Source organism: Scyliorhinus canicula, chromosome 19, assembly GCF_902713615.1.
Source record: "Scyliorhinus canicula chromosome 19, sScyCan1.1, whole genome shotgun sequence".
In the NCBI taxonomy this organism is placed as follows: domain Eukaryota; kingdom Metazoa; phylum Chordata; class Chondrichthyes; order Carcharhiniformes; family Scyliorhinidae; genus Scyliorhinus; species Scyliorhinus canicula.
The window spans coordinates 53,637,485-53,659,738 of NC_052164.1; the positions used below are offsets into that span (position 1 = coordinate 53,637,485).

A 22,254-nucleotide genomic window follows, 5' to 3' on the forward strand; every position below is an offset into this window, starting at 1 on the left:
GAGCTAAACTCTGGGTTCTGTGCACTGGGTTCTGGGTGCTGGGCTCTGGGATCTTGGTGATAGTGCCTTGGTGCTGGGCACTGGTTTCTGGGGACTGGACTCTGGGTGCTGGGCTCTGGACCCTGGGCAATGAGATGTGGGCGCTGGATTCTGGGCTCTGGGTGGTCGGGTCTGAGCACTGGTCTCTGAGCACTGGTCTCTGAGCACTGGGCTCTGAGCACTGGGCTCTGAGCACTGGGCTCTGCGCACTAGAGTCTAGGGTGTGGGCTCTGGGTGCTGGACTTTGGACTCTGTCTTTCGGCTCTGGGCGTTGAGCTCTGGACTCTGGTGCCAGCATCTGCCTGCTGGGCACTGGGCTCCGGAGATTCGACTCTGGACTCTGGGATGTGGGTCTGGCAGCTGGGCACTGAGCACTGGGCTCTGGGCACTGGGCACTGGACTCATGGCTCTGGGCTCATGGCTCTGGGCTCAGGGCTCTGAGCACTGGACTCTGGGCACTGGGCTCATGGCTGCTGGGCACTGGACTCATGGCTCTGGGCACTGGGCACTGGGTTCTGGGCTCATAGCTCCGGGCACTGGGCACTGGGCACTGGGCACTGGGCACTGGGCTCTGGGCTCATGGCTCTGGGCTCAGGGCTATGAGCAATGGACTCTGGGCACTGGGCTCATAGCTCTGAGCAATGGGGAAGGGCTCTGAGCACTGGGCTCTGGGCTCATAGCTCAGAGCACTGGGGAAGGGCTCTGAGCACTGGGCTCTGGGCTCATAGCTCAGAGCACTGGGGAAGGGCTCTGAGCACTGGGCTCTGGGCACCCTAGACTCTGGTCTCTAGACGCTGGGTGCTCGGCTCTGGGTCTGGACTCTGGAATCTGGACTCTGGCTGCTGGACTCTGGACTGTGATCTAGGCACTAATGTCTGGGCGTTGGACACTTGGGGCTGGACTCTGGGGTCTTTACGCTTGCCACTGGGTTCTGGCCTCTGGGGCTTGGAATCTGGACTCTGAGATCGGGACTCTGGCCTATGGGCCCTGGGATCTGGTTGCTGCACTCTACGCTCTGGTCTCTGGCCTCATGGTTATAGGATCTGGGATCTGGGATCTGGACTCTGGACTCTGGGATCTGGACTCTGCACTCTGGACTCTGGGATCTGGACTCTGGGATCTGGGCTCTGGGATCTGGACTCTGCACTCTGGGCTCTGGACACTGGGCTCTGGACTCTGGGATCTCGGTGTGTGTGAGTGTGTGTAGGGGTGTGGGTGATGGACGCTGGACGCTGGGCTCTGGGTGCTGCTCTCTGGGCTCTGCTGGTGTCTGAAAATATTAGACACTTAGACCAACTTACCTCAAACCCATTTACCCAGTGGCTCATTCTTATGAGACAAACACAGGACAAGAGTGGATTGGTTGTTCAACCTGATTTTATTACAGAATCTCATGATCCAAACTCTATTCACAAAACAAAATCTAAATCCTTAAATTAACTCATATTGTCTATTTGAGACTCAGATACTACCCGTACAGTTGAACTTGGTCAGGCTGCTCTGACGGGTACAATTCTTCACAGAGCTCTGCTGATTCTGATGACATCAGGGCCTTCTTTGCGAAGGTGGATTTTGCATGCCCTCACCATTTCTTTGCTTCACTGAGGTGGAGTCTTTACTGAGGTGGAATCTTCACTGGGGTGGAGTCAAAGAACAAAGAACAAAGAAAATTACTGCACAGGAACAGGCCCTTCGGCCCTCCCAGCCTGCGCCAATCCAGATCCTTTATCTAAACCTGTCGCCTATTTTCCAAGTATCTACTTCCCTCTGTTCCCCGCCCGTTCATATATCTGTCCAGATGCATCTTAAATGATGCTATCGTGCCCGCCTCTACCACCTCCGCTGGCAAAGCGTTCCAGGCACCCACCACCCTCTGCGAAAAAAACTTTCCACGCACATCTCCCTTAAACTTTCCCCCTCTCACCTTGAAATTGTGACCCCTTGTAATTGACACCCACTCTTGGAAAAAGCTTGTTGCTATCCACCCTGTCCATACCTCTCATAATTTTGTAGACCTCAATCGGGTCCCCCCTCAACCTCCGTCTTTCCAATGAAAACAATCCTAATCTACTCAACCTTTCTTCAAAGCTAGCACCCTCCATACCAGGCAACATCTCTAAAGCATCCACATCCTTCTGGTAATGTGGCGACCACAACTGCACGCAGTATTCCAAATGTGGCCTAACCAAAGTCCTATACAACTGTAACATGACCTGCCGACTCTTGTACTTAATACCACGTCCGATGAAGGCAAGCATGCTGTATGCCATCTTGACCACTCTATCGACCTGCGTTGCCACCTTCATGGTACAATGGACCTGAACTCCCAGACCTCTCTGTACATCAATTTTCCCCAGGACTCTTCCATTGACCATATAGTCTGCTTTTGAGTTAGATCTTCCAAAATGCATCACCTCGCATTTGCCTGGATTGAACTCCATCTGCCATTTCTCTGCCCAACTCTCAAATCTATCTATATTTTGCTGTATTCTCTGACAGTCCTCTTCGCTATCTACAACTCCACCAATCTTAGTATCATCTGCAAACTTGCTCATCAGACCACTTATACCTTCGTCCAGATCATTTATGTATATCACAAATAACAGTGGTCCGAGCACGGATCCCTGTGGTACACCACTAGTCACCTTTCTCCATTGTGAGACACTCCCTTCCACCACTACTCTCTGTCTCCTGTTGCCCAGCCAGTTCTTTATCCATCTAGCTAGTACACCCTGAACTCCATGCGACTTCACTTTTTCCATCAACCTGCCATGGGAAACTTTATCAAATGCTTTACTGAAGTCCATGTATATGACATCTACAGCCCTTCCCTCATCAATTAACTTTGTCACTTCCTCAAAGAATTCTATTAGGTTTGTAAGACATGACCTTCACTGCACAAAACCATGCTGCCTATCACTGATAAGTCTATTTTCTTCCAAATGTGAATAGATCCTATCCCTCAGTATCTTCTCCAACAGTTTGCCTACCACTGATGTCAAGCTCACAGGTCTATAATTCCCTTGATTATCCCTGCTACCCTTCTTAAACAAAGGGACAACATTAGCAATTTTCCAGTCCTCCGGGACCTCACCTGTGCTCAAGGATGCTGCAAAGATATCTGTTAAGGCCCCAGCTATTTCGTCCCTCGCTTCCCTCAATAACCTGGGATAGATCCCATCCGGTCCTGGGAACTTGTCCACCTTAATGCCTTTTAGAATACCCAAAACCTCCCCCTTCCTTATGCTGACATGACCTAGAGTATTTAAACATCCATCCCCAGCCTCAACATCCATCATGTCCCTCTCCTTGGTGAATACCGATGCAAAGTACTCATTAAAAATCTCACTCATTTCCTCTGACTCCACGCATAAATCAGGGAGTCTTCACTGAGGTGGAATCTTCACTGAGGTCGAGTCTTCGCTGGGGTGGAGTCTTTGCTGAGGTGGAATCTTCACTGGGGTGGAGTCTTCACTGAGGTGGAATCTACACTGAGGTGGAGTCTTCGCTGGGGTGGAGTCTTCGCCGAGGTGGAGTCTTCGCTGGGGTGGAGTCTTTGATGAGGTGGAATCTTCGCTGAGGTGGAGTCTTTGTTGGGTGGAGTCTTCGCTGGGGTGGAGTCTTTGCTGAGGTGGAATCTTCGCTGAGGTGGAGTCTTTGTTGGGTGGAGTCTTCGCTGGGGTGGAGTCTTCGCTGGAGATAGCTTTCAGGTGTCTCTTCTTCTACCCCCTCTCATCTCTTTTTCACGCCCTTCTGGAAAGTTCTCCGGCTCACAGCCGAGTTTCACCATAGCCCATCCATATCCCCTTTAGGTTAATGCTATTTTCGACCTCAAAGACCCTTAACCTGACTTTATTACTTGAGATTACCAGGATCTCTAATGCCATTCCTCGGGGTTTCTTCCTGGGTCTCTCTGCAGCTGTCATTAAACCAGATCTTGGTCAGTTGCCGTAAGTGGCAGTTTGATCTGTTTGGGTGTTTCTTCCCACAGAATTGGTGTGCTATTTGCTCCTTCCTGATCCAGCACCGGACTTTTCCTTGACTAACTTCTCAAGGTTCTCCCTCAACTGCTCTATCATCCACTGTCTGTAGACACTGCACAGATATTACACATGGTGTCTTCATTATGGTTAGCACTGCTGCCTCACAGCGCCACGGACCCAGGTTCAATTCCAGTCAACGGTGACTGCCTCTGTGAAGCTTGCACATTCTCCCCGTGTTTGTGTGGGTGTTGGAACCAACAATTCTACGGACACGTGCTTGTAGGATTAGAATAGCGGTTGTAATATACTTACAACAGAGTCAGCCTGTTAGCCGTTGGACTTTCGGTGAACTGGCCGGCTGACCCTGTGGCACTGATCTTTATACAGCAGCTCCCGGGGGAGGAGTCCTGGGCGGAGCTAAGGGAGAAGTCCCGTACAACTCTCGAGCATTCCCAGAGCTACTCCCCCTTGAGGTCAGGTAGTGCAACTGCACCTACAATATAGACATATGTATATACAGGTTATAATCCGGTGTGAATCACATTCACCACATTCACCCCCTGTGAAAAAAATCGAGTCCAGCAGGGGTGGTGGCTCACAGAGTTAGTCTGTCCGGTGGACGAATTGTTCTTTTCGATCTGCGGGGCACCGGGGTTGCTGCCTCTTGCGGTGGCTGGGTGGGTGTTGAGAGCTGGGGTACGATGGCAGACTCCGGGGCGGGTCTCGTCCGAACTTTATACACCTCTGACTCGACCGGAGACTGGGGGCGCTGGGGGCGGGCTGGTTCTGGCGCGTGGAACCGGTGGGATGAGCTTGCGGAATCGGGGGCGCGAGGGGGCGGCAGCATAGGGAACGGGGTAAGGGGTTCCTCAGTGGGGGTAGGGGGGGGCTGGATCCAGCGGGTGCCAGGTCCCGAAGGGATACTGTGTCCTGGTGACCGTCCGGGAACTCCACGAATGCGTACTGTGGGTTGGAATGGAGGAGGCGCACCTTTTCAACAAGGGGGTCAGTTTTGTGCCCCCTGACGTGCTTCCTCAGGAGGATCGAGCCTGGTGTCCTCAGCCACGCCGGAAGTGAGACTCCCGTGGTAGTGCCCCTAGAAAAAATGAAGAGTCGCTTGTGAGGGGTTTGATTTGTAGCAGTACAGAGGAGGGATCTAATAGCATGGAGCGTGTCTGGGAGGACTTCCTGCCACTGGGAGACTTGGAGCTTTCTAGACCGGAGGGTCAGTAGGGCGGTCTTCCAGACCGTCGTGTTCTCCCTCTCCACCTGTCTGTTCCCCCTGGGGTTGTAGCTGGTAGTCCTGCTCGAGGCGATGCCCTTGTCGAGCAGGTACTGACGCAGCTCGTCGCTCATAAAGGACGAACCCCGGTCGCTGTGAAAACCGAACAGGGTGAAGACACTATGCAGGGCCCTAATGACTGTGTGGGAGGTCATATCAGGGCATGGAATGGCAAAAGGGAATCGGGAGAACTCGTCGATTATGTTGAGGAAATAGATGTTCTTGTTAGTGGAGGAGAGTGGCCCTTTGAAATCGATCGCAAAGCGTTCAAAGGGCCTGGAAGCCTTGACCAGGTGGGCCCTGTCTGGTCTATAGAAGTGCGGTTTGCACTCCGCACAGATCGGGCAGTCCCTGGTGACCGCTTTTACCTCCTCGTTGGAGAAAGGCAGGTTTTGGGCTCTGATGTAGTGGGCGAGCCGGGTGACCCCTGGATGGCAGAGGTCCACGTGGATGGCTTTCAGACGGCTGATCTGCGCGCTGGCGCATGTCCCGCGGGATAGGGCATCCGAGGGCTCGTTGAGCTTCCCCGGTCAATATTTAATATCGTAACTATAGATGGAGAGTTCGATCCTCCACCAAAGGATTTTATCATTTTTTATTTTGCCCCTTTGCGAGTTGTTAAACATAAAGGGAACCGATCGTTGGTCGGTGATGAGGGTGAACCTCCTACCTGCGAGGTAGTGCCTCCAGTGACGAACAGCCTCCACGATAGCTTGCGCTTCCTTCTCGACAGAGGAGTGTCGGAGTTCTGAAGTGGATAGGGTACGGGAGAAAAATGCAACGGGCCTCCCTGCCTGATTTAAAGTGGCTGCTAGAGCTACCTCTGAGGCGTCGCTCTCAACCTGAAAGGGAGTGGATTCATCCACCGCCCGCATGGCTGCTTTGGCGATGTCGTCCCTGATGCAGCTGAAGGCCTGGCGCGCCTCAGCTGACAGGGGAAATCGTGTGGCCTTAAAGAGTGGGCGGGCTTTGTCCGCATATTGAGGGACCCACTGGGCGTAGTATGAAAAGAACCCCAAGCACCGTTTGAGTGCCTTGGGGCAATGAGGGAGGGGGAGTTCTAAGAGCGGGCGCATGCGGTCCGGGTCTGGGCCCAGGACTCCGTTCTCCACGACGTAGCCGAGGATGGACAGTCTGTTTGTGCGGAAAACGCATTTCTCCTTGTTATAAGTAAGATTTAATTTCTGTGCCGTTTGGAGAAAACGGTGGAGGTTGGCGTCGTGGTCCTGCTGGTCATGGCCGCAGATGGTAACATTGTCCAAATACGGAAACGTGGCCCGCAGCCCGTACTGGTCTACCATTCGGTCCATTGCTCGTTGGAACACCGAAACCCCGTTGGTGACGCCGAAGGGAACCCGGAGGAAGTGGAAGAGGCGGCCATCGGCCTCGAATGCCGTGTTGTGGCGGTCCTCCGTGCGGATTGGGAGCTGGTTGTATGCAGACTTCAGATCCACCGTGGAAAATAGCCGATATTGGGCGATCTGATTAACCATGTCTGCAATTCTGGGGAGGGGATACGCGTCTCGGAGCGTAAAGCGATTTATGGTCTGGCTATAGTCAACGACCATGCAAAATTTTTCCCCGGTCTTGACGACCACCACCTGAGCTCTCCAGGGACTATTACTGGCCTCTATGATCCCCTCACTGAGCAGCCGTCGGACCTCCGATCGGATAAAGACCCTATCCTGTAGGCTGTATCGCCTGCTGCGAGTAGCTACTGGCTTGCAATCTGGAGTGAGATTGGCGAAGAGAGGAGGGGGGGGAGATGCGCAGCGTGGCTAGGCTGCAGATAGTGAGTGGGGGCAGGGGCCCGCCGATGCTGAGGGTGAGGCTCTTGAGGTTACACTGGAAATCCAGGCCTAATAAGAGTGGCGCGCAGAAGTCGGGCAGGACATAAAGTTTAAATTTAGAATAACTAGCGAATTGTGAGCGTAGCGACGGTGCCTCCTTGGATTTGGACTGAGTGGGAGCCCGAAGTGAGGGCGATAGTTTGGCTCACCGGAAAAATAGAAAGCGAACAGCGTCTTACCAGTTCTGGATGTATAAAGCTCTCGGTGCTCCCGGAGTCAAAGAGGCATGGTGTGCTGTATCCGTTGATCTGGACCTCCGCCATCGAACTTCGTAGGTGCTTGGGGCGGGATTGATCCAGGGTGACCGCGTTGAGTTGCGGGCCGCGTGGTGAGTGCCCGGGGAAGTTGTATTCTTCAGATGAGCTTTTTGAGCATGCCGATGCAGATGGGGCCCGTGGATCGCACCTGGTGAGCGGCGAGGAAGATGGCTGCCCCCATGAGTCGCACGTGGCCGGCCGTATGGTGGGGGTTTGCCAAGATGGCGGCCCCCATGGATCACACGTGGCAGGAGGGGGCGGAGTCAGGGCTTGGGCCGCAGCTGGTGTTGGGAGCGATTTGTTCTCTCTGCAGGGAGTTAAAAACTGGAGCCCTTTTCGCGAGGCACACTCTGGCATAGTGGCCTTTCTTCCCGCAGCTGCTGCAGGTCGCGGATCGGGCTGGGCAGTGCTGCCACGGGTGCTGGCTTTGGCTACAGAAATTGCAGGCTTTGGCAGCGCGGTAGCTGGGGGGCCGTGCGGCACAGGCTTGGGGGGACTGTTGGTCGGGGGTCCACGATGAGGTCGCGGGGTCCGCGGGAAACGACGTGAGGCTGCGGAAGAAAACTTCCATAGTGGTAGCAGCCTCCACAGTAGTATCTAAGTCCTGGGCCCCCTTTTCTAGCAGTCTTTGGCGCACATAGTTAGACCTAAGGCTCGCTACGAAAACGTCCCGCACAGCTAGAAACGTGGGTTTCCTCCGGGTGCTCCGGTTTCCTCCCACAGTCCAAAGATGTGCGGGTTAGGTGGATTGGCCATGCTAAATTGCCCGTAGTGTCCTAATAAAAGTAAGGTTAAGGGGGTGGGGTTGTTGGGTTACGGGTATGGGGTGGATACGTGGGTTTGAGTAGGGTGATCATGGCTCGGCACAACATTGAGGGCCGAAGGGCCTGTTCTGTGCTGTACTGTTCTATGTTCTATGTTCTATGTTCAGCCGCGGTAACGGCTTGATAATTACAGTCATTGGAAAGATTGTTCAATTCCCTTACAAACTTAGCAAGTGTTTATGTAGGCCGCTGACAGCGAGTCGTAAATATGTGGCGTGCATAAACCTCGTTAATGGGCCTAACGTACATTTTGTCCAATATTGCCAGCTGCGGTGTAAGAACCGGCCGGATTCAGCTGTGTGGAGATTCTGTGGCTTACCCTCGCGTGCAGTAGGCTGAGTTTTTGTTCCTCCGTTGTTCCGGCAGTGCTGGCTTCTGCCAGGTAGGCTTTAAAACATCTCAGCCAGTGATTAAAAAAATTTCTTAGCCTCTGCATCCTGTGGGTCGAGTTCTAGGCGTCCGGGCTTGAGGGCTGCTTCCATGATTTCTTCGACTGTTTCCTAAGTATATTAAATTGTTGGAACCAACAATTCTACGGACACGTGCTTGTAGGATTAGAATAGCGGTTTTAATATACTTACAACAGAGCCAGCCTGTTAGCCATTGAACTTTCGGTGAACTGGCCGGCTGGCCCTGTGGCACTGATCTTTATACAGCAGCTCCCGGGTTGAGGAGTCCTGGGCAGAGCCAAGGGAGAAGTCCCGTACAACTCTCGAGCATTCCCAGAGCTACTCCCCTGGAGGTCAGGTAGTGCAACTGCACTTACAATATAGACAGGTTATAATCCGGTGTGAATCACATTCACCACAGTGGGTTTCTTCCAGGTGCTCCAGTTCCCTCCCACAACCCAAAGATATGCAGTTTCTGTGGATTGGCCACACTAAATTGCCTCTTAGTGTCCAATATGTGAAAGTTATGTTAAGGGGTTATTGGGATAAGGCAGGGGAGAGGACTTGAGTGGAGGGTCGGTGCAGATTTGATGGGCCAAATAGCCTCCTTCTGCCCTTTAGGGATGCTATGACTTGACAGGGTTCGGTTCCGTTGCCGGCTGATGTCATGTATCTTTTCTTGGGTGATCTGATTTATTGTCCTGACGTGCTCTTCTAGCATACTAACCATGTGGCTGCTGGCCTAGATTCCAGTTAATTTCTTCTGTCCAAGGTCTGTTTAACTTTTCAGGTTAAGATCCTGAGCTTATAGTCCAAATTTGCCAAATAGAGGCTATTAATTGTGGTTCCCCCATTGCCCCGAATGCGTTTGTCAGATCGTTAAACAGTTGTCACTTTCTGCAATACTTCTGTCTGGGTCTGGCTCTACCCTGATCACTCCCTGTTTCCCGTTCCAATAATCTACACCACTCTGGCAGTTGGATCCCAGTTGTGTCTATCACCACGGGCACCAATTTGTGGTGAATATTGTCGTCCAGGACTTTGCCTGTGTGTTTTAAAACCAACCCATTTCATGGTTCCAGGGTGGCTTCAGGTCAAGTGGGGAGGGGCGCACTTACTGTCTGTTTCAGCCCATTCCTTATTTCGTAGACTACGTATTCCTCCTCTGTAGGTTTCCCTGCTGGGCATCTTTGGCCTAATTCCAGCCCCCTTTCTCCACCTATGGCCAAACACCCAATTTTGGTGCACGGGATGATCCCCACCAATCATTTGTAAGTTCCCGAGTCAGATAACAATGTTCTGAGCTCCCGTTTACTTTTCTATTCACTACCCACTGATTGCTACACCCAAACTTCACACTTTTATTGGGGTGAACCCATAAGATTCCACCCTCTCATTCGCCCACATCTGGAGGGATGAATCACCAATATCCTGGGCAGCTCCGGGTGAGTTCTTGTCTGGTCGGTTCCTTTGAATAATACACACTTATCATCAGACACACGAGGACGACCACCACAAAGCCTCTCCTGTTTTTGATCACGAAAGGAAGACAATCAAGGTAACACCTATTATTATTCTTAATTAATATCTGTCTAACCCAAAATAGTCCTCCACCTGTGGAGCTGTTTGTCAAATCTTTCAGTTTTGGAATCAATTCTCCCAACTCTCTTTTCCTTTTTCCTTTTTCCACGTCGATTTTGTCAGGTATCAATTCCGACCTGACCAGAGGTTCTAAGGGTCTACCCCAACTTTTGGAGTTTGGAGCGAGTATGCCGTCAAGATGCATGTTTAAATTGGTGCTTCTTGGGAAAAAGTGGCAGCTTTTAAAGCAGCATAGTGGCACGATGGTTAGCACTGCTTCCTCACAGCATCAGGGACACAGGTTTAATTCCAGACTCGGGTGACTGTGTGGACTTTAGACCTTCTCCTGTGTCTGCGTGGGTTTCCTCCGGGTGCTCCAGTTTCCTCCCGTAGCCCAAAGATGTGCAGGTGAGGTGGATTGGCCATGCTAAGTTGTTTCTTAGTGTTGAGGGATGGAGAGGTTAAATTACAGGATTATGGGTAGAAATTGGAGTGAATCGGTGCAGATTTGATCGGCCGGATGGCCTCCTTCTGCACTGTAGGAATTCTATGAAATTCTATGAAATGAGCTAACGATACAAAGAGTATGGTAGCCATGGAGGTCATGTTAAAAGGTGGACATCCTCCTGCAGAGTATGTGGTGCTAGTGCGGAAGACCAAAACATGGTTGACAAGGAGGTGTGATGCTCCAGAACAGGAGCAAAATGTACTTTGAAGAGAGTGAAATCTCATGAGGGGAAGAATACGGGCACAGCAAAAAGAAGAAGCTGGAGGCCTTGAAGAATCGCTCCTGAGTTTCATTTTAGTGTTTTGGCAGAGCTGGTGGACAATGCTAGGGATGCAGCTGGACAATTACATGATGAGAAGACAATGTTTTGTTCACGGAGAATGAGGAGATGATAACCTGCGTTCTCCCTTCATGAATATTTTACGAAGAAGGGATTACCTGAGGTGATGTTTCTACTTCCAGCATGGAACCAGAGAGCTGACTCTAAGAAAATGTGCCATCGAAACTGAACTTGTCTCTGAGTCCAACAACAGGACCACAATTTGAAGGAGTAAAATGAGAGTGGCGCTCTTTCAGGAGAAGACATTTTCTTCGAACGACTCCACGAGGCGTAACTGCTTTGAAGAAGAGCATTGAAGAAGGCCAGAGGAGTAGTCTCTGGGTGTCAGGATGGGGACTATTCCCTCCTAATATCAACCATAGCTATGATGGGGGATGATGTGTTATCTGTGTTGGCCTAACATCGACTGCAACTGGATGCGGTAAAATGAGAAACAGGCTTCCGACACAGGAGATGGTCCAACACTGTTTTATTGAACCTGTTGATTGCTGTACATAATCTGCTGTGGGTTGACACTCTATTAATCTAACTGATAACCTCCTACTGGCTTGACCACGTTAGCTCTCTATCACATGGTGATGATGTTCATTGGCTTGTGCACTGCGACTATCTCCCTAGCCGTGTCCTGTGAGCGAGAGAGAGCCTTAATGCCCTGTGGGTTTTATAGTGGTGGTGTCCTGTCTGCTGATTGGTTGTTCCGTGTCGTGTGTGTTCATTGGTTATCCTGTGTGTCAATCACTGCCTGTATGCATCTCATGATACACGAGTGGATATTATGACAGGGGAGACGGCAAAAAAAGCTTTATTTGGAACTTTGTGAAGATTTGGTTTGCTTGTTTTTAAAACAAAACCACTGCCATTCCCATACATTTCCTGGGAGGAGTTAACTGTCTACGTAAGAGGGCTCTGACTACCGGGGACTGGTTCCTCCATGGCCTTCGCATTAGAGGGCCGAACCAGGCCTTGGTGCCAGGTGCACTCCTTACTCCGTGGGCGGATTACCACCAGTGTCCTTCTCTTTTTGATTATGTGTCCGGGTTTCGTTTTCTCATGCTGTGGGGTGGAGTGAACGCAAATTTGTACTGGCTCCGTTTACTTAGGGAATCAACCAAAACACATTGCTTATGTCCAACACGGTGAAATACCTGGCATGTGGGGCCTGTTCATCATGGCAGCGGGGCTGGTCGCAACTGTTGGTGCCATGATTGGGGCCATTTTGTTCAGCTGTTGGTCGTCGATTGTCAACCTCCAAGAGCCGTCTGGTATCCTGACTGGCCAAATCGGGGAATTCTGGGTGGAGGTCTCCCTGCTGCAGTAAGGCTGTTTATTACCTTGACTACCTCACCCTCGGCCTGTTTAGGGAAACAGTACTGTTTCTCGGGTTGCAGGTCAGGGCCTTCCAACACTACCTCCCCTGTTATCCAACCACAGTCATGCTTATGGCTTGCGAATGCTTGCACGTGCTTCGCTAGGATTCACTGTGCTCCCAGGTCATCAATCATTTCTATGGGCTTTATCTACAGTTCTCCCACAGTGCAAACCCTGCCTGTGTATCTCCCTGCGGAAACATCAATGGGGGTTTCATCTGCCTCGACCATCTGCCAAATGCAGCAGTTTGCTGGATCAAAGGATAGGTTTGCATTTATGCACAAAGCCTGAGCCCAGGATCTGCGCTGTTTCTCGGCTGGAGGTCGACGAGTATGGCTGGGTGGTGGCATACTAGATCCCTAACCTTAACTTTAATAGATAGGTCTCTGGTCCCTCCTGTAAATGTCCTGTGAATCCACTTAAAATGATCTTCCTTCTGGTGCTCCATGTTGTGTCGATGTCTCTGGATGTGTTTGGGTTAGTGCGGAAGCCCCCTGTGTACCACAGGAACTCGACAGGGTGGCCTCCTACCTCGCCTTCTACCAAGGGTTACCTTACAGTATCCCATTTTGTACCCATCTTGGTGAGGCCTGGCACTGTCACGCCCTGGGATCTGTGTCCACCTGGGGTAATATCGCAGAGGGACACTCCACCTCCCCCACTGGGGCATTCGCAGCTTGTCTCGCCGGCCCCCCTTGTCGTATGGCAAGTGTCTCTTTTCAGGTCCCTGTCCCTGCGATTGCTGATGGGGTGCTCCGTTCTCTCTGGCAAAGTGGCCTGCCCGGCCACAATTGTAACACTTCCCCAGTGGTTAATGTTTAAGGTGCCCCTGGGGCTGGTCTCTACCTCTCGCTGCGGGAGGAGTGTATGAGGGCAGGAGATCCCTATAATAACCCTCTCTACTTCTGTCTCCATCTTCATTGCACCATACTGGGACAGGGTTTGGGTCTGTGTTAACTGGATTTATTTTGCCATTTTTATTGGCCTTTGCCGTATCTATTTCCTGAACTTCCTTTTCCCAGGCTTGGCCATCCCGAGTACCCAGGCCTCCCTCCGTATGTATATCATCAGCAGGATCAAAATTCTCACATTGCCCTCCTACTCCCTCTGCTGGTGTGCAACACCAGAGTTTTGGTCCAATTTGACTGATTTTGCACAGCTAACTGGGTTCTACCCAGTTGCCCAAAAATTCCGATGAACTGAGACGATAGGCGGCAAGCGAATGTCGGTGAGTGTTCTCCCTTCCTTTGTCTGCACTTATTTAGCCCATCTACAGGATTCTCCTATTATAAACAACTGCGGTTAAAGTTCCCATTTTCATTTCCTCTAAGTTCCTTCCGCCCATGTTTTGGGGATTGGGCAAAGCAGAATGGACCTCTGGGTCAACATTAATTTTATCTCTTCTGTATCATCTAGCCCAGGTAAAACCCTTTGCTGTTGTGTACTATCAAAGAAGATATAGGGGTCTGTAGCTGGTTCAAAGACCTTTTTGCTATTTATGCCAGTTGTGCTCGTGTGAACGGTGTGGTGGAGGGGATATTGACGTATCGGCAGCTGGTGCTAAATGGATTCATTGGGGTGGGAGAGGCTCTGAGGGTGCCAAGGGTTGGGTTGCTCTGGGAAGTAAGATGGGGGTCCACATTCATCATCGCACTTTGCATATCTACGGGCATATCTATGTCTTCCCAATCTAACCCCTTAATTGGAAAAAATGAGTTGGGCACTCTAAATTTAAAAAAAATGAAAAATAACATTTTAAAAACATGCTTCTTTTATTTTCCCCATCTCTTCCCTTACACTCACCAATTCCTCCTTGAGTTTTAAATTCTCCACTTCTTTACCTCCTAACTGTTCTACACAACTGTTGCCTTAGTTAATTTGTGATCATGCTTACCTAATAGTTTATGCACCTTGTCTGAACACTTCTGTCCTCTGCGATGTCCTTCTGACCCTGACCCGATATTGGCTTAGCACAGTATTCAACCCACTTGGGCCATTTATTATTTAAATATTTCCTCAGGGTTTCCTCCCATTCTGGACAACTTGCCATTTTCCTCTTTTTAGAGTTCGTCCAAGGGGAAGGTAACCAGCGTAAAGGTCCAGCTTACACGAAATTACCGCCCAGTTCCTCCAACCCAATACACAAGAGGCAGCACAATGGCACAGTGCCTCGCAACACTAGAGACCTGGGTTCGATTCCGACCTCAGAATGTTTGCACATTCTTTCCATGTTTGCGTGGATTTCCTCGGGGTGCTCCAGTTCCCTCCCACAGTCCAAAGATGTGCAGGCTAGGTCGATTGACGCCTGTTCGGGACGGTGGTATGGGAATTGAACCAGTGCTGTTGGCCTGCCTTGGTCTGCTTTAAAAGCCAGCGATTTAGCCCAGTGTGCTAAATCTGCCCCTAATTTGATGTGGTATTGTCATTTTGCATCCCTGATGGCTTTCTGTACGTCATACCTGGATTTCTTATCTAGGTCGGGGTTGTCAAACTTGAACGCCTCTGTCCGGAACTTCAGCAGGGAGTGAACCCTTTGGTTGAGCCAGGGTTTCCGATTGGGGAATACCCGTATTGTCTTCACAGCGCCAGGGTCCCAGGTTCGATTCCCTGCTGGATCACTGTCTGTGCTGAGTCTGCACGTTCTCCCCGTGTCTGTGTGGGTTTCCTCTGGGTGCTCCGGCTTCCTCCCACAAGTCCAAAGATGTGCAGGTTTGGTGGATTGGCCATACTAAATTGCCCCTATGACCAAAAAGATTAAGAGGGGTTATTGGGTTACGGTGGACGTGAGGGCTTAAGTGGGTCAGTGCAGACTCGATGGGCTGAATGGCCTCCTTCTGCACTGTATATTCTATGTTCTAACACACTTATTGATGAAGTCTGTGACGGTGGTTGTGTACTCGTCCAGGTTAGCTACCGCGGCCTTGAATATGGACCAGTCCACGGTCTCCAAGCAGTCACGGAAGATGTCCTCAGATGCCTCGGACCACCACTGCATGGTTTTCTTGACTGGCTCAGTACGCTTGAGTTGCTGTTTGTAAGCTGGAAGTCGGAATACCGACTTGTGGTCGGATTTGCCAAAGTGTGGTTGGGGAATGGAGCGGTCGGCTCCTTTGATGCTCATGTAGCAGTGGTCCAGGGTGGTTGCACCTCTGGTGGGGCAGGAGATATGTTGATGGAGTTTGGGTAGAGGTTTCCTGAGGTTGACCAGGTTGACGTCTCTAGCCACCATTGTCAGGGCTTCGGGGTGATTTGTTTCTTGGTTGTTGATGGTGGAGTCAACTATAGGTATGTCAGGAATAAAAGAATGACTAGGGTAAGAGTAGGGCCAGTCAAGGACAGTGGTGGGAAGTTGTGTGTGGAGGCTGAGGAGATAAGCGAGATACTAAATGAATACTTTTCGTCAGTATTCACTCAAGAAAAAGATAATATTGTGGAGGAGAATGCTGAGACCCAGGCTATTAGAATAGATGGCATTGAGGTGTGTAGGGAAGAAGTGTTGGCAATTCTGGACAAGGTGAAAATAGATAAGTCCCCGGGGCCAGATGGGATTTATCCTAGGATTCTCTGGGAAGCCAGGGAAGAGATTGCTGAGCCTTTGGCTTTGATTTTTAGGTCATCATTGGCTACAGGAATAGTGCCAGAGGACTGGAGGATAGCAAATGTGGTCCCTTTGTTCAAGAAGGGGAGTAGAGATAACCCCGGTAACTATAGGCCGGTGAGCCTAACGTCTGTGGTGGGTAAAGTCTTGGAGAGGATTATAAAAGATACGATTTATAATCATCTAGATAGGAATAATATGATTAGGGATAGTCAGCATGGTTTTGTGAAGGGTAGGTCATGCCTCACAAACCTTATCGAGTTCTTTGAGAAGGTGACTGAACAGGTAGACGAGGGTAGAGCAGTTGATGTGGTGTATATGGATTTCAGTAAAGCGTTTGATAAGGTTCCCCACGGTCGGCTATTGCAGAAAATACGGAGGCTGGGGATTGAGGGTGAATTAGAGATGTGGATCAGAAATTGGCTAGTTGAAAGAAGAGAGAGAGTGGTAGTTGATGGGAAATGTTCAGAATGGAGTTCAGTTACGAGTGGCGTACCACAAGGATCTGTTCTGGGGCCGTTGCTGTTTGTCATTTTTATAAATGACCTCGAGGAGGGCGCAGAAGGATGGGTGAGTAAATTTGCAGACGACACTAAAGTCGGTGGAGTTGTAGACAGTGCGGAAGGATGTTGCAGGTTACAGAGGGACATAGATAAGCTGCAGAGCTGGGCTGAGAGGTGGCAAATGGAGTTTAATGTGGAGAAGTGTGAGGTGATTCACTTTGGAAAGAATAACAGGAATGCGGAATATTTGGCGAATGGTAAAATTCTTGGTAGTGTGGATGAGCAGAGGGATCTCGGTGTCCATGTACATAGATCCCTGAAAGTTGCCACCCAGGTTGATAGGGTTGTGAAGAAGGCCTATGGTGTGTTGGCCTTTATTGGTAGAGGAATTGAGTTCCGGAGCCATGAGGTCATGATGCAGCTGTACCAAACTCTGGTACGGCCGCATTTGGAGTATTGCGTACAGTTCTGGTCGCCTCATTATAGGAAGGACGTGGAAGCTTTGGAACGGGTGCAGAGGAGATTTACCAGGATGTTGCCTGGTATGGAGGGAAAATCTTATGAGGAAAGGCTGATGGACTTGAGGTTGTTTTCGTTAGAGAGAAGAAGGTTAAGAGGTGACTTAATAGAGGCATACAAAATGATCAGAGGGTTAGATAGGGTGGACAGCGAGAGCCTTCTCCCGCGGATGGAGGTGGCTAGCACGAGGGGACATAGCCTTAAATTGAGGGGTAATAGATATAGGACAGAGGTCAGAGGTGGGTTTTTTACGCAAAGAGTGGTGAGGCCGTGGAATGCCCTACCTGCAACAGTAGTGAACTCGCCAACATTGAGGGCATTTAAAAATTTATTGGATAAGCATATGGATGATAAGGGCATAGTGTAGGTTAGATGGCCTTTAGTTTTTTTTTTCCATGTCGGTGCAACATCGAGGGCCGAAGGGCCTGTACTGCGCTGTATCGTTCTATGTTCTATGAGTGTAGTTTGCCAAATGCTTTCTTCACTTCTGCCTGGGATGGGGTGTAGACTGCTGTGATGAGTACAAAGATGAATTCACGTGGGAGGTGGACACTTCATGGTCAGGTTTCTAGGTCTGGGGAGCAGTGGCACGCTAGGGACACCACATCTGAGCGCCAGGAGGTGCCGATGAGGAGGCACCACTGTCCTCTGAGTTGCCTAAGGCCATCATGCGGTCCATCCGGTGGATCGAGATGCCTTCGGGTTGGATGGCATAGTCTGGCCAGAGTGAGCCATGTCTTGGTGAAGCAGAACACACACTTCTCTCTTCCCTCTGGGAGGTAAATCTAGCGTTGAGGTCATCCAGCTTGTTCTCAATCGCTGGGAAGTTTGCTGTGGAGAGGAGTCTTGAAGCCTCGTAATTTAAGTTTCACCTTCAGGCCGGTGTGTTTTCCTCGCTTCCTGGGTCGGCGGCTGCTCTTGGATGGCAGGGCTGGCTTTGCGTAAAGTAATACTATGGTTTAACTGAGACTCAGAACTTGGTCAGGCTGCTCTGCCGGGTACGACTCTTCACTGAACTCTGCCCATTCCGATGACCTTGCTTCTGAACTCAGGGTCTTCTTCGCAAAGGTTGGTCTCGCACACCTTCTCTGGTCGACGCCGTGTCTTCTCTTCACTGGGGTGGAGTCTTCGCTCGGGGTGGACTCCAGGTGTCTCTTTCATGCTCTTCTGGAAAGTTTTCTGGCTTCTTGCCAATGAGGTTCCGGACGGGTGGGGGGCCCATTCTCAGGTGTACAGAGCGCTAGTAGCCCTTTTCATATGTGGTGTTGAGGCGCCATTGCGTCTGAGCGACACTGGACCTGAGGTGCCTGCGCGTCTTGCTGATACTAGTCAGTACACAAAGTACCGTCCTTATTGGTCAGGGTCGAGCACTTCCAGTTCCAAACTCCAGGGCAAGTTCAGACTTGCTCCTGTTTGCCTCTGATTAGTTGCTGTGTTTATTAAAGCTGTCCAAATTTTCATCAGGCCTGCTGTTTAATTTAGATTGTCCAATTCTGTACCTGACCTCGCTTTTCAGGCTGTTGACCATTTTGTCACAGTGGACTCTGGGCTCTGGCCACTGGGCTCTAAATGCTGGGCTATGGCCACTGGGCTCTGGCCACTGGGCTCAGGCCACTGGGCTCTGAATGCTGCGCTCTGACCACACGCGCTGGGCTTCTTTATGTTCTGAACGCTGGCCTCTGGGTTCTTGGCTCTGGACACTGGATGCTGGGCTCTGGGCACTGGACACTAGACACTAGACATAAGAACATAAGAACTAGGAGCAGTAGTAGGCCATCTGGCCCCTCGAGCCTGCTCCACCATTCAATGAGATCATGGCTGATCTTTTGTGGACTCAGCTCCACTTTCCGGCCCGAACACCATAACCCTTTAATCCCTTTATTCTTCAAAAAACGATCTATCTTTACCTTAAAAACATTTAATGAAGGAGCCTCAACTGCTTCACTGGGCAAGGAATTCCGTAGATTCACAGCCCTTTGGCTGAAGAAGTTCCTCCTAAACTCAGTCCTAAATCTACTTCCCCTTATTTTGAGGCTATGCCTCCTAGTTCTGCTTTCACCCGCCAGTGGAAACAACCTGCCCGCATCTATCCTATCTATTCCCTTCATAATTTTATACGTTTCTATAAGATCCCCCCGCATCCTTCTAAATTCCAACGAGTACAGTCCCAGTCTACTCAACTTCTCCTCGTAATCCAACCCCTTCAGCTCTGGGATTAACCTAGTGAATCTCCTCTGCACACCCTCCAGTGGCAGTATGTCCTTTCTCAGGTAAGGAGACCAATACTCACATTGAGGGGCTAGTCCCGCACCGGAATGGTTGACGCTGTGCCGGCTGGCGTGAACGGCCTTTGGCGCCAAGCCAGCCGGGGCCGAAAGGGCTTTGCCGGCCGACGTAAATCCGCGCATGCACTGGAGCGTCAGCGTCTCCGCCATGGTGAAGACGATTGGTGGGCCCCGATCGTGGGCCAGGCCACCGTGGGGGAACCCCCCGGGGTCAGACCGCCCAGGACCCCGGCGCCCGCCCGCCCCGTCAATCCCGCCGGTCAGGTAGGTGTTTTGATTCCCGCCGGTGGGAGAGGCTTGACAGCGGTGGGACTTTGGCCCATCGCGGGCCGGAGAATCGCCGCGGGGGGCCCGTCGACCAGCGCGGCGTGTTCCCCGCCCCCGCCAAATCTCTAGTGGCAGAGAATTCGGGACACGGCTGGGGCGGGAGTGACAGAGAAACCCGCCCTCCATCCTTCTAGCAATGAAGGACAAAATTCCATTTGCCTTTTAATCACCTGTTGCACCTGTAAACCAACTTTTTGCGACTCATGCATTAGCACACCCAGGTCTCTCTGCACAGCAGCATGCTTTAATATTTTATTGTTTAAATAATAATCCCGTTTGCTGTTATTCCTACCAAAATGGATAACCTCACATTTGTCAACACTGTATTCCATTTGTCAGACCCTAGCCCATTCACTTAACCTATCCAAATCCCTCTGCAGACTTCCAGTATCCTCTGCACTTTTCGCTTTACCACTCATCTTAGTATCATCTGCAAACTTGGACACATTGCCCTTGGTCCCCAACTCCAAATCATCTATGTAAATTGTGAACAATTGTGGTACCAACACGGATCACTGAGGGACACCACTAGCTACTGATTGCCAACCAGAGAAACACCCATTAATCCCCACTCTTTGCTTTCTATTAAGTAACCAATCCTCTATCCATGCTACTACTTTACTCTTAATGCCATGCATCTTTATCTTATGCAGCAACCTTTTGTGTAGCACCTTGTCAAAGGCTTTCTGGAAATCCAGATATACCACATCCATTGGCTCCCCGTTATCTACTGCACTGGTAATGTCCTCAAAAACTTCCACTAAATTAGTTAGGCACGACCTGCCCTTTATGACCCCATGCTGCGTCTGCCCAATGGGACAATTTCCATCCAGATGCCTCACTATTTCTTCCTTGATGATAGATTCCAGCATCTTCCCAACTACCGAAGTTAAACTAACTGACCTAAAATTACCCGCTTTCTGCCTACCTCCTTTTTTAAACAGTGGTGTCACGTTTGCTAATTTCCAATCCGCCGGGACCACCCCAGACTCTAGTGAATTTCGGTAAATTATCACTAGTGCAGTTGCAATTTCCCTAACCATCTCTTTTAGCACTCTGGGATGCAATCCATCAGGGCCAGGAGACTTGTCTACCTTTAGCCCCATTAGCTTGCCCATCACTACTTCCTTAGTGATAACAATCATCTCAAGGTCCTCACCTGTCATAGCCTCATTTCTTTCAGTCACTGGCTTGTTATTTGTGTCTTCCACTGTGAAGACCGACCCAAAAAACCTGTTCAGTTCCTAAGCCATTTCCTCATTTCCCATTATTAAATCTCCCTTCTCATCCTCTAATGGACCAATATTTACCTTAGCCACTCTTTTTTGTTTTCTATATTTGTAGAAACTTTTACTATCTGTTTTTATATTCATAGATTCATAGAATTTACAGTACAGAAGGAGGCCATTCAGCCCATCAAGTCTGCACCAGCTCTTGGAAAGAGCACCTTACCCAGGCCCACATCTCCACCCTATCACCATAACCCAGTAACCCCACCCAACACTAAGGGCAATTTTGGACACTGAGGGCAATTTAGCATGGCCAATCCACCTAACCTGCACATCTTTGGACCGTGGGAGGAAACCGGAGCACCCGGAGGAAACCCACGCACACACGGGGAGAACATGCAAACTCCACACAGACAGTGACCCAAGCCGGGAATCGAACCTGGGACCCTGGAGCTGTGAAGCATTTGTGCTAACCACTATGCTACCGTGCTGCCCCAGTTTCTGAGCAAGTTTACTCTCATAATCTATCTTACTCTTCTTTATAACTTTTTTAGTCGCTTTCTGTTGCCCCCTAAAGATTTTCCAGTCCTCTAGCCTCCCACTAATCTTTGCCACTTTGTATGCTTTTTCCTTCAATTTGATACTCTCCCTTATTGCCTTAGATATCCACGGTCGATTTTCCCTCGTTCTTAGCGTCCTTCCTTTTTGTTGGCATAAACCTTTGCTGAGCATTGTGAAAAATCGCTTGGAAGGTTCTCCATTGTTCCTCAACTGTTTCACCATAAAGTCTTTGCTCCCAGTCTACCTTAGCTACCTTAGCTCCTCCCATTGTAATCTCCTGGGCAGGGCTCTGTGCTCTGGACGCTGGATGTTGGGCTCTGGGTTCTCGGCTCTGGGTGCTAGGCTCTGGGTTCTGAGCACTGAATACTGGGCTCTGGGACCTGGGCTCTGGGAACTGGGCTCTTGGACCTGGGCTCTGGGAACTGGGCTCTGGGTGCTGGGCTATGGATGCTGGGCTCTTGGTGCTGGGTTCTGGGCTCTGGGTTCTGAGCACTGGGCTCTGAGCACTGAAATCTGAGCACTGGACTCTTGGCATTCGAGTCTGGACTTTGGGCTCTGGGCTCTAGACACTTGGCTCTGGACTCTGTGCTCTGGGTGCTGGGCTCTGAATGCTTTAAGCACTGGGCTCTGAGCTCTGGGCTCTGGACTTCAAACTCAGGCTCTGGAGTATTCATTCTGGGAATTCCGATCCAGTCTCTTAGCTGTAGACATCGGACTCGAGGCTTCTGGTTCTCACTCTGACTCTGGCCCCCTCTTCAATTTCAAGTTCAAATTCATGAGGGGTCTGGACAGATTAGCTGGAAAGAAACTG

At 50.5% G+C, this 22,254-nt stretch overlaps 1 protein-coding gene across 1 annotated transcript in view; it reads left to right on the forward strand.

The window, feature by feature from the left end:
- Window positions 1-22,254, forward strand: part of LOC119954285 (parathyroid hormone/parathyroid hormone-related peptide receptor-like) — a 197,019-nt gene that overhangs the window by 164,425 nt on the left and 10,340 nt on the right. The window lies entirely within an intron of this gene.